At 35.5% G+C, this 12,398-nt stretch overlaps 1 protein-coding gene across 1 annotated transcript in view; it reads left to right on the forward strand.

Moving 5' to 3' along the window:
- The window catches only part of LOC110453595 (zinc finger homeobox protein 4-like), a 322,724-nt gene that overhangs the window by 86,737 nt on the left and 223,589 nt on the right, over positions 1–12,398 (forward strand). Inside the window, exon 4 of the mRNA XM_021502588.1 lies at positions 1,639–1,688. The gene's annotated coding sequence lies outside the window, so the exon portion shown is untranslated. The remainder of the gene's footprint in view (positions 1–1,638; positions 1,689–12,398) is intronic.

Below are 12,398 nucleotides of genomic sequence, written 5' to 3' on the forward strand. Positions count from 1 at the left end.
ATTGCCCTTTTGTCATGTTCTGACTTGTGTATTGCCCTTTTGGCATGTTCTGACTTGTGTATTGCCCTTTTGTCATGTTCTGACTTGTGTATGTCCTTCTGTCTAATTTCAAATTGTGTATGTCCTTCTGTCTAGGTCTAACTTGTGTATTGCCCTTTTGTCATGTTCTGACTTCTGTATTGCCCCTTTGGCATGTTCTGACTTGTGTTTGTCCTTCTCTATAATTCTGACTTGTGTATTGCCATTTCGTCAAGATCTGACTTGTGTATTGCCCTTTTGTCATGTTCTGACTTTTGTTTTGCCATTTTGTCATGTTCTGACTTGTGTATTGCCCTTTTGTCATGTCCTGACTTGTGTATTGTCCTTTTGTCATGTTCTGACTTGTGTATTGCCCTTTTGTCATGTTCTGACTTGTGTATTACCCTTTTGTGATGTTCTGACTTGTGTATTGACCTTTTTTGTCAAGATCTGACTCTTGTATTGACCTTTCGTCACATTCTGACTTGTGTATTACCCTTTTGTCATCTTCTGATTTGTGAATTGCCCTTCTGTCAAGTTCTGACTCATATATTGTCCTTCTGATTAGTTCTAACTCGTGTATTGTCCTTTTGTCGTGATCTGACTTGTGTATGTCCTTACTGTCTAGTTTTAACTTATGTATTGTCCTTTTGTCATGATCTGACTTGTGTATTTCCCTGTTGTCAAGATCTGACTTGTGTATTGCCCTTTTGTCATGTTCTAACTTGTGTATTGTCCTTTTGTCTAGTTCTTACTTGTTTACTGTCCTTTTGTCTAGTTCTGACTTGTGTTTTTTCTTTTTGTGTTGTTCTAACTTGGTAATTTTTCTTTTGTCTAGTTTTAATTGTGTATTGCCCTCTTGTCTAGTTCTGACTTGTGAATTGTCCTTTTGTCTAATTCTGATTGGTGTTTTGTCCTTTTGTCTCATTCTGATTGGAGTTTTGTCCTTTTTGTCTAATTCTGATTTGTGTTTTGTGTATTGAGATTTTGTCTAGTTCTGACTTGTGTTTTGCTCTTTTAGTATAGTTCAGACCTGTCTATTGTCCTTTTGACTAGTTTTGGCTTGTGTTTTGTCATTTTTTCTAATCATGCCTTATGAAGTATTCTTTTGTCAAGTTCTCTCTTTTTTATTTCTGTGTATTGTCATTTTGTCTCGTGTCTATGACAACTTAGCATCCTGTTGTGTAACAGTGTTTTACAAAGCTGGTGTAATATTCATCAGGATGTTTGTTCATTTCATTCAAAATAACGTTGTGGCCCATCCTATTTAATTGTCTCCCCTGCATGACAGTGTTAATTAGTCTTATCATTAGAATCGGGAACTTATTTATCTCACATCACACATATATATATATACCACAGATGATCAATAAACTTGGTGTAATATGACACACAACATTTAAACAGGAGTCTACACCTAGCCATCAGTGACAATCTCGGTGTATACTCAGTGATTGGAGAAGTACATCACCGGGTATTAATGAATCCTGCTAATTAGCTTTGAGAGCACTTGTGGCTGGCAGTAGGTTTACTCATTAATATATGTATAACGCTGTCTCTGTGTTTTGTTATCAATGTGTTGTGCCAGTGATGTATATGGTTTTGTTGTTTTGTTAACAGACTTGGTGACACACAGCTATTCATACAGATACACACAGATGTTCACACAGGTAAGACTAAGACAAATCAGCATACTCTATTAATGTACAAACAGTAATAATCTCAATGTCAAAGACATTTATTACCTGTGTCAGCATCTTGGGTAATCAGTTTGTTTTGTAAATGCTGGGACTGAGAGGATACTTTATATGTTTTTGTATTAAGAGCAGTAGATTTAAGTGTTGGGAGCTGAGGGTAGTGTATAATGTAAGTGTTGAGAGTTGAGGGTAGTGTATTATGTAAGTGTTGAAAGTTGATGGTGGTGTATTATGTAAGTGTTGGGAGTTGAGGGTAGTGTATTATATCAGTGTTGAGAGTTGAGGCTAGTGTATTATGTCAGTGTTGAGAGTCGATGGTGGTGTATTATGTAAGTGTTGGTGGGAGTTGATGGTGGTGTATTATGTAAGTGTTGAGAGTTGATGGCAGTATATTATGTAAGTGTTGGGAGTTGAGGGTAGTGTATTAGATCAGTGTTGAGAGTTGAGGGTAGTGTATTATGTCAGTGTTGAGAGTTGATGGTGGTGTATTATGTAAGTGTTGAGAGTTGAGGGTAGTGTATTATGTAAGTGTTGAGAGTTGATGGTGGTGTATTATGTAAGTGTTGAGAGTTGAGGGTAGTGTATTATGTAAGAGCTCAGAGTTGAGGGTAGTGTATTATGTCAGTGTTGAGAGTTGAGGGTAGTGTATTAGATCAGTGTTGAGAGTTGAGGGTAGTGTAATATGTCAGTGTTGAGAGTTGAGGGTAGTGTATTATGTCAGTGTTGAGAGTTGAGGGTAGTGTATTAGATCAGTGTTGAGAGTTGAGGGTAGTGTAATATGTCAGTGTTGAGAGTTGAGGGTAGTGTATTATGTCAGTGTTGAGAGTTGAGGGTAGTGTATTAGATCAGTGTTGAGAGTTGAGGGTAGTGTAATATGTCAGTGTTGAGAGTTGAGGGTAGTGTATTATGTCAGTGTTGAGAGTTGAGGGTAGTGTATTAGATCAGTGTTGAGAGTTGAGGGTAGTGTATTATGTCAGTATTGAGAGTTGAGGGTAGTGTATTACGTCAGTGTTGACAGTTGAGGGTAGTGTATTATGTCAGTGTTGAGAGTTGAGGGTAGTGTAATATGTAAGTGTTGAGAGTTGAGGGTAGTGTATTATGTCAGTGTTGGGAGTTGAGGGTAGTGTATTAGATCAGTGTTGAGAGTTGATGGTAGTGTATTATGTAAGTGTTGAGAGTTGAGGGTAGTGTATTATGTTAGTGTTGAGAGTTGAGGGTAGTGTATTATGCCAGTGTTGAGAGTTGATGGTGGTGTATTATGTAAGTGTTGAGAGTTGAGGGTAGTGTATTAGATCAGTGTTGAGAGTTGAGGGCAGTGTATTATATCAGTGTTGAGAGTTGAGGGGAGTGTATTATGTAAGAACTCAGAGTTGAGTGTAGTGTATTAGATCAGTGTTAAGAGTTGAGGGTAGTGTATTATGTCAGTGTTGGGAGTTGAGGGGAGTGTATTAGATCAGTGTTGAGAGTTGTGGGAAGTGTATTATGTCAGTATTGAGAGTTGAGGGTAGTGTATTACATCAGTGTTGAGAGGTGAGGGTAGTGTATTATGTCAGTGTTGAGAGTTGATGGTGGTGTATTATGTAAGTGTTGAGAGTTGATGGTGGTGTATTATGTAAGTGTTGAGAGTTCAGGGTAGTGTATTATGTAAGAGCTCAGAGTTGAGGGGAGTGTATTATGTCAGTGTTGAGAGTTGAGGGTGGTGTATTATATCAGTGTTGAGAGTTGAGGGTAGTGTATTATGTAAGAACTCAGAATTGAGAGTAGTGTATTATGTCAGTGTTGAGAGTTGAGGGTAGTGTATTATATCAGTGTTGAGAGTTGAGGGTAGTGTATTATGTAAGAACTCAGAGTTGAGTGTAGTGTATTAGATCAGTGTTGAGAGTTGAGGGTAGTGTATTATGTCAGTATTGAGAGTTGAGGGTAGTGTATTACGTCAGTGTTGACAGTTGAGGGTAGTGTATTATGTCAGTGTTGAGAGTTGAGGGTAGTGCCATAGTATAAGTTAGCCACTAGATGGCATATTCTTGTTTTTTAGTTAATGATATTTCATGTTTTTACACTTTTAAGTTAATATTTGTGTGTACTTTTTGATATCCAGGATATATGACTGTGTCCTTTTATAAAGTGTCAATTAGAATTGTCCTTGCACCACATCAGAAATGGGAACTGTTGATGCTTTGTTTAAATTTGTATCCAGCTTGATCAAGTTATATTTTGCATCTGAATGTATAATATAATATATAATATAATATATAATATATAATATATAATATAATATATAATATAATATATAATATTATATATAATATAATATATGCTTAAACTTTTTGAGCAAAAATTATAATTATAACATTATATTGGCAATCACATCTTGTGGAACAAAATGGTGTCCCGTGTTGCTGTATTGAGAGATGTCAATTGTTAAGGGAAAACTTATGATTTCTTCAAAAACAATATGAGACCCATGAAGAGACAGAGATTGCAGGTGTCTTGTTGACTTTTATTTCTCACTCGACCTTAACATTCGACCTTAACGTTCGACCTTAACATTGGACCTTAACATTCGACCTTAACACTCGACCTTAACATTCAGGACATTGTCTGCAGTTTGGCACGCTTATAATGACATTCAGCTTAGCTATCAAATATTATCTACTCATCTCTCTACACAGTGCTGGGAAATAACAATCATTGTTTTAACAGTTTGTCTTATTTGTGGAGCAGTATTCCTTTTTTACAACTATTTTGACATTAAACATTATCAGTTTATTGAAATTTCAAAAGTTATGGCAGGTGTTAAATGTTTATCAATCTTTTAAATATTTGCAACATCTATGTGTTCAATGAACATTAATTTAATTGGTTGTTAACATCAGAATTGACTTTTCTGTAAAAATAAAAAGGGACATAGTAATCTAGGGTCACGTTTCACGACAACACTGTATGACATTATGTGGAGGGAATCCACAAGACGTTAATTAATATTTGATATTGTTTTTATACCAGTCTTTAACATCCCTCATTGTACAGTGTACTCCGTCTGTAACACCTTACAAGTCCATGATAAACAGCTAACACCCCAGCTTAATATCGGAATAAAATACAACATATTTGGCATTTGATTGATTACAGGTTTAGTGGTGATATTAATTCTGCAGTATTTACGCCATTCCCTGCACACTTTGTAGCCCCTCCAGATGTTGTACAATATTAGAAATTAAAAACACCATAAAAATGTGTTTTGAGTTATTCAACAGTTTGCTGACATTTAAACAGTGAGGTTTTGTGTATAGCCAAATTTAGACCCAAGCTGCTGTCTTGAATTATTTCTTCTTAACATTTTATTGCGCTAATTAAGTTGTATGGTGATATCAATGGTTAGCATGAGTCAGTGGCCCAGCCCTCAATCTGCTACACCAGCTTATAGGGACCCAACATTATTGTTACTCATGTCTTAAATCTGTTTTGAAGTACAGAAATAGTTGAAAGACAAGGAGAAATAAATGAGATTATGTTTGTTTCACCAACTGTTACCATGCAGGCAAAACACAGCTTTAGAAACATAACATTTCTTCTGGACTCGCTACAATGTAGCTTAGTCTATCTCATTAGCTGTTGCAATGACCAATCCTTCACCAAATATGGTGCTATTATGTACCGATGTTGAGCGTATTGTCCACTAATATTTTGTATATTACCGAGGACGACACAGGACAACATTACAAACTTTTAGTCAGTAAATAACGGTTAAAATTTTTACGACCAATGTATGTACAGAAAAACAGTAGACACCTTTATAGACCAACATTACACTGATAATAAACATTTAATTTATAACTTTATAAACGTTTGTTAAGAGTACCGGTCTGTAAGGGCCATACTAAGGTATCAGGTCATCAAAAGAGAGTACCTGCATCCAACCTGTGTTTAAGGACAGAAGACAGGGTTACACATAGGGCAACTGTGAAAGAGCATGCCAGCGTGGACTAAAATTGAACTTAAAAATTAAATCAAAAACTAAAATTGAATTTAAAAATTATACCAATGCTTATGACACTTTGTTTATTTCCATTTTAGAAAGGAAAATGTTGATGCCTTTACAATACAGACATTAAGAGCATATCTGTCCCAAAACACAAACTTTGTTACCAAGGTGTAAAGGATCTATTTTAAGTGATATATATTAAAACTGAGGACATATTCTGTAAGAGATTAAAACATTTAATTGATCAATATATTTTTCAACTAACTGAGACCTTAGTATACTGGGACATTTTTGCTGCGATTTAATTTTCAAAAGTTTGACTGGGTAAAAATAATCATGGTTTACAGTATATTCCCAAATCTACAATACTAAAAAAGATGTTTATTATAAAAAAATGGTGTGAAAATGAAAGAATACAATGCCAAAATTATTTCAAATAGTTTGCCAATCAGATCACAGTTTACAAAAAAAAATCTGTCTTTTCATATAGTTTCAGCCAATCAGAAATTGCGACACAATCCCTTCCATAATCTGGCCTGCTGAGTGTAAAAGGGGATTGAGGGAGGGGGACCTTGAGATAAGACAATGTGTGGGACCACCCCTATGAGAGGTACCCTGAGTGTCTGACAGACATGTGTGTTATAGGGGGCTGTACCCTGTCTGTCCCCCTCATTAGACATTGAACAGCCTTGATCTCTGATGACTGTAAAACTTGAGATAAGTTATGATAGCGGATAAGGGTTAATCTAATGAGGTCTAGGTATTCACAAACACATTGTTTTTATTTATAGATTATAACAATGCTGTTTGTAGTTTTTATGTCCCATGTGCACAGCTATTTTCTGTTACCTAGAATATTATTATTGAACATTCCACAAGTTTGTAGAATACAAAACATGCAATTGTTTTTCTTCAAATATTTGAACACGCCATGAATGAAAAATTGATTTGGATTTTTCTTACAAGAAGCAACATGTTAGAATTTTAAAATGGATTTTGGTTGATGTTAACCATTTGAGTTTGTTCTGAAGACAAGATATACTTATAAAACTTTCATTGTCTTTACCTGTCAAACTGGGAAATGAATCGGACCATTATCCTATGCAACCATTACAAGCATTACACTGACACAGTGATATAAAATCAGGGGGAGATAACAATAGCTGTGAGGTCCCTATTGTCAGTATAGACCAAGGTTAAGAGAATCCATTTTGATAATTAACATGCAGGCTCTGTTACAATTGTGTGGACTATATTTATATACTAGACATGTCACTCTGGGGCCTTATCAGATTTTATCAGAAAAGGAGAATTGGAGACTTTTCTGAAGGTTGTCTTGGTGTTTTGACACTATCATCAAATTGGTCTTAAGTCCAAGATGGAAAACAGATGGAAATGAAAAAAAATAAAAATGCTCCCTGTCAGATTGATATAGATATGTTGTACATAAGATTGTATACATCGGTGTAGTAGGGAATGGTCCAGGAAAATTAAATATTGATATACTCTGAAAACAAATCTTCAAGAAAAAGTTTTAATCAATAAAAAAAACTTGCTGCAAATAAGTACAGAGCTTTGCATGTTAGTAGGAGCATTTGTAAACGTTATTGGGAACATAGTGTTTGCTAATGATGATGTAGAGAGATAGCCTCCGTGCCATTTTGGCCCCTTATCTGAAGGCGTTGAGTGGCACATTGGGTAGCCCAGTGAAAACCCCGAAGCTCAAGATAACTGGTGATGTATAGACTGCATTAAAACAGTAAGCCACTGGGGATGCTAAACTCAACTTATGAAAATCTCATCATTGTCCAACCGTGTCCAAAAACGTTGCAATAAATCGGAACCCATCTCGTTTCTGACATGAGCTCTTGGTGGTAGCCATGTGTTGTCCCTCTTTAGTGATAAATGGGAGAAATCTCCATCTCTCAATGTTATTCTTTCTTCTCCTATTCATAGGTAAACTGGCCAAAAAAACATGTTTTTACCTGGTGGTGATTAGGGGAGAGTGACAAGGTGGGGCCCCATTGACAGGTGTCCTGTTACTTGTATCACTGTTGCCATAGTAAATTAGACCTTTCATCTTCACAGTCTTGTTATTGAACAGAAAAATGGAAATCTATGCAAGACACATTTTAATTTGGAATGAAACTTAAGCTATAGGAATGTTTGCTATTAACTGACTCTGTTGGCTGTTGATGGCGTTTGGCCAGGTGGGACTCTCAATAACTGTATGGCTTATGCATAAAATTAAAACCGTATGATAAATAGATTTATTCATCAACCTGACACTGGTAACTATCCATCCTGGTTGAACGACATACATAAAACAGGCAATAATGGGCCGGAAATCAAGATTGTCAATGACAGTGTAAATACAGGGGCAACAAATGGGGACACAGGTGAAGTATAGCAAGTATCGGGCTCCACCTACAATACAGGCTTAACTACCACAGTTAGCTCCCTTGTATCAGGCAAGGTAACTTAGATATTGAATTGAACTCTTCTGCTGAAAAGGGCAGTATGTGCATGTTAAAAGACACCTTAAAAAGATTTAGTATCAAGTAATGTGTAAAGTTGTATGTATAAACAATCTTTACATAGACCTCTACTGAATGTCTGTATACCGTGTTACTGTTCAGGTCTGGGTCTGTTGTTCTTTATGTGTTTGCATTTCCTTTCTATAACCATGCAGTAATAAGTCTATGTGGCTGTACATGTCTGTCCATCTGTCTCATGTCTGATTGTTAATATGTCCGTCAGTTTCTCATCTCTCTATTACAAGTGTGTCTGAATATGTCTGTCTGTGTGTCTGTATATGTTCGTCTGTCTGCTGTAACCATGAAGTAAAAAGTCTGTCTGTCTGTCATACTAGTAACAAGTCTGTCTGTGTGTCTGTATATGTCCGTCTGTTTACTGTAACCATGAAGTAAAAAATATGTTTGTCTTACTAGTAATACATGTGTCTGTGTGTCTGTATGTCTGTCCATCTTTTGTAACCATGAAGTAAAAAGTCTGTCTTACTAGATAACAAGTATGTCTGTGTTTCTGTTACATGTCCGTCTGTCTACTGTAACCATGAAGTAAAAAGTCTGTCTGTCTTACTAGTAACAAGTCTGTCTGTGTGTCTGTATGTCTGTCCATCTACTGTAAACATGAAGTAAAAAGTCTCTCTTACTAGATAACAAGTCTGTCTGTGTGTCTGTATATGTCCGTCTGTCTACTGTAACCATGAAGTAAAAAGTCTGTCTGTCTTACTAGTAACAAGTCTGTCTGTGTCTCTGTATATGTTTGTCCGTCTACTGTTACGATGAAGATAAAAGTCTCTCTTACTAGATAACAAGTCTGTCTGTGTGTCTGTATATGTTTGTCTGTCTACTGTAACCATGAAGTAAAGAGTCTGTCTGTCTATCTAACTAGTAACAAGTCTGTCTGTGTGTCTGTATGTTTGTCCGTCTGCTGTAACCATGAAGTAAAAAGTCTGTCTCACTAGATAACAAGTCTGTCTGTGTGTCTGTATATGTTTGTCTGTCTACTATAACCATGATGTAAAAAGTCTGTCTGTCTGTCTTACTAGTAACAAGTCTGTCTATGTGTCTGTATATGTTTGTCTGTCTACTATAACTATGAAGTAAAGAGTCTGTCTGTCTATCTTACTAGATAACAAGTCTGTCTGTGTGTCTGTATATGTTTGTCTGTCTACTGTTACCATGAAGTAAAGAGTCTGTCTGTCTATCTAACTAGTAACAAGTCTGTCTGTGTGTCTGTATGTTTGTCCGTCTACTGTTACGATGAAGTTAAAAGTCTCTCTTACTAGATAACAAGTCTGTCTGTGTGTCTGTATATGTTTGTCTATCTACTGTAACCATGATGTTAAAAGTCTGTCTGTCTGTCTTACTAGATAACAAGTCTGTCTGTGTGTCTGTATATGTTTATCTGTCTACTGTAACCATGAATTAAAGAGTCTGTCTGTCTGTCTTACTAGATAACAAGTCTGTCTGTGTGTCTGTCTACTGTAACCATGAATTAAAGAGTCTGTCTTTCTGTCTTACTAGATAACAAGTCTGTCTGTGTGTCTGTATATGTTTGTCTATCTACTGTAACCATGATGTAACAAGTCTGTCTATCTGTCTTACTAGATAACAAGTCTGTCTGTGTGTCTGTATATGTTTGTCTGTCTACTGTAACCATGAATTAAAGAGTCTGTCTGTCTATCTTACTAGTAACAAGTATGTCTGTGTGTCTGTTACATGTCAATCTGTCTACTGTTACCATGAAGTAAAAAGTCTGTCTGCCTGTCTGTCGTGATGTCTGTCTGTCTGTCACCATGTAGTAACACATCTGTCTGTTTGTATATGTACATTTGTCAGTCAGTCAGTGTATATCTGTGTATGTTTCTTCTGTCTCACTAAGACCATGTAGTGACAAGTCTTTGTCTTTACTTTAGCCGTACTTTTATATTTCTCTTTAAACATATATACTGTAATGGTTTTTTTCTATCTGTCTGTAAATTTTCAGAATGTCTTAATCATAAAAACCTAGACTTTGATCTATTACTGGGTGTATTTTTAATACAAGGAAACTTGTATTTCAATTTAAATGTGCCAAATTTTTGGGATTAAAAGATTTCACATAACTTTAAAAAGAAAAGGCAGGACTGACATTTACATGGCTACAGTGTTTGTATAGTAACACTGGAGCCCATCGACTTACTGAGTGATTGTTTTGGGTGTACTCTGAGAGGTTTGCTGGCACGATGGGGTTCGGCTGTAACAATCAAGGAATTGTGTCATAAACACTCCTAATTATATGTATATAGGCATAATAAATATTTCAAAATGAAAGAATTAAAATCTAGCCTAAAGTAGCAGGATTATGGGGCAGCACGGAGAAGCCCTTTAAAGTCATCTGCTAGTCGGCCTTTATCAATGGAAGGTAAAGATTGGAAGTCACATCTTTAACATGTACAAAGCTAACTGCAAACAATTAATGGACATGTTTATCTTTGGGGTAGTGGGTAATTAAACTTGAGATTTCAATCAAAGTCTTTTATTCCAAAGTACGAATGAAAAACTAATTCTCATGAAATATTTGAATTCTCTAAAGGCAGACTGGCTTTTCAATTGAATGATGACCTTTGATAAAAAAACATTACTTGAAATTCATCTATTTAATTCCCATCTCTTTCATAATTCCGTATAATAACACCCTTTTGTTAACATTTTACACAAGGGTAGTTCTGTTTCTTTATCTTGTACTGCTTGTTAAAAGTAAATAATTAATCATAGAGATCTAAATACCAGTGACTGTCCAAACACAAGACATTAAATATCGCAAAATTCAAGGTTTTTATTCCTTTGTTTTGGTTTGTTTTAAATGTATTTTACTAGGCTATAATTTGTATTCATTATAAGGGTCAATTACTTTTCACCGCAATGTTAATATTTTGTCGAATAATTACCTACACACTGAAGTGGAGTAAATGACGGTATGGTGTCAGCTATCTCTGGCTGGCACAAAACCAAACACCCTATTCCAAAGATCTTTTGTCGTTCTCAAGACGGGGCATTTACAATTTTGAATTATTTCTCTTCAGAAAAGTCAACTAAGGGTTCTAACTATGCCTAAGTACTTATTATTTCAATGCTGCCCAGTATATATGTAATTACCGATAGGCTATCCTGTTTCTAATTACGTACAGTGTTCAGCCCTTTCCTCTGTCTTCTGTTTCACATTTATTTTTACGATAATTATAATTTACGTGCTTTCCCTTGTGTAAGAACAGTGTTCATAAAATTCACTTAAGAGTATTTAAATGACTGGTTCTCATTTCTTTGCAGAGTGATTTTAGACAATTCCTGTAGAAAGGCACTAGAAATCTTACAGTCTAGAGAGTTTGGAGACAGTTCAGTATTATTTTAAGCCATTACCTTTTTAAGCATGGTGTGCCCTCTAAGGAGTAAATTAATCTTGAGCATTTCTGTGATAAAACTAACATAGGAATTCTGGCAAGACTTCTGATTTAAACATTTAGAAACTTACAGGTTAGTTATAAGCGTATTGAGTGGTGAATATGACATGTGCTAGAAAGATGTAATTTATGAACCATTTATTAGTAAGGTTAAGTCTCATGGGAATTGGAAGCAACCATCACGGTTTCAAAAAAAATAGATAAACGAGAGAAATTACATTAATTATCTCCCTTGTGTATTAAAAAATACCAACTTTACTGGTGTGACACCTCTTGGATAACGTTGGCATGGATACCATTTGTTACAGATGACAGGTATTAAATTGTTTCAAATTAAACACTGGAAAATGTCCTGTTGGTTTGAAAATGGACATTAATTATTTACTGAAAAGATTTTCTTATTGTCATTGATGAAACTGACAAAACGAATCTGGATAAAAAAGGCAATTCACAAGGAACATGCCAGCTTAGAGTGCATGAAGAGATATTGAATATGATTTCAACAATTACCAGAGTCCCACATGTTTGAATTCTCTGCAAGTGTTCATTAAGTATACAATAAAATGGTGCATCATAATTAAAGCATCTGACCAACAAGTATTTGTTATATGTCATTGGAAATTTGAACACTCATTGGGAAGTTTGAACAATGTCAATTAGGAAGTTTGAACACTGTCATTAGGAAGTTTGAACACTGTCATTGGGAAGTTTGAACACTGTCATTAGCAGT

This window comes from Mizuhopecten yessoensis, unplaced genomic scaffold (assembly GCF_002113885.1).
Source record: "Mizuhopecten yessoensis strain PY_sf001 unplaced genomic scaffold, ASM211388v2 scaffold7473, whole genome shotgun sequence".
In the NCBI taxonomy this organism is placed as follows: Eukaryota; Metazoa; Mollusca; class Bivalvia; order Pectinida; family Pectinidae; genus Mizuhopecten; species Mizuhopecten yessoensis.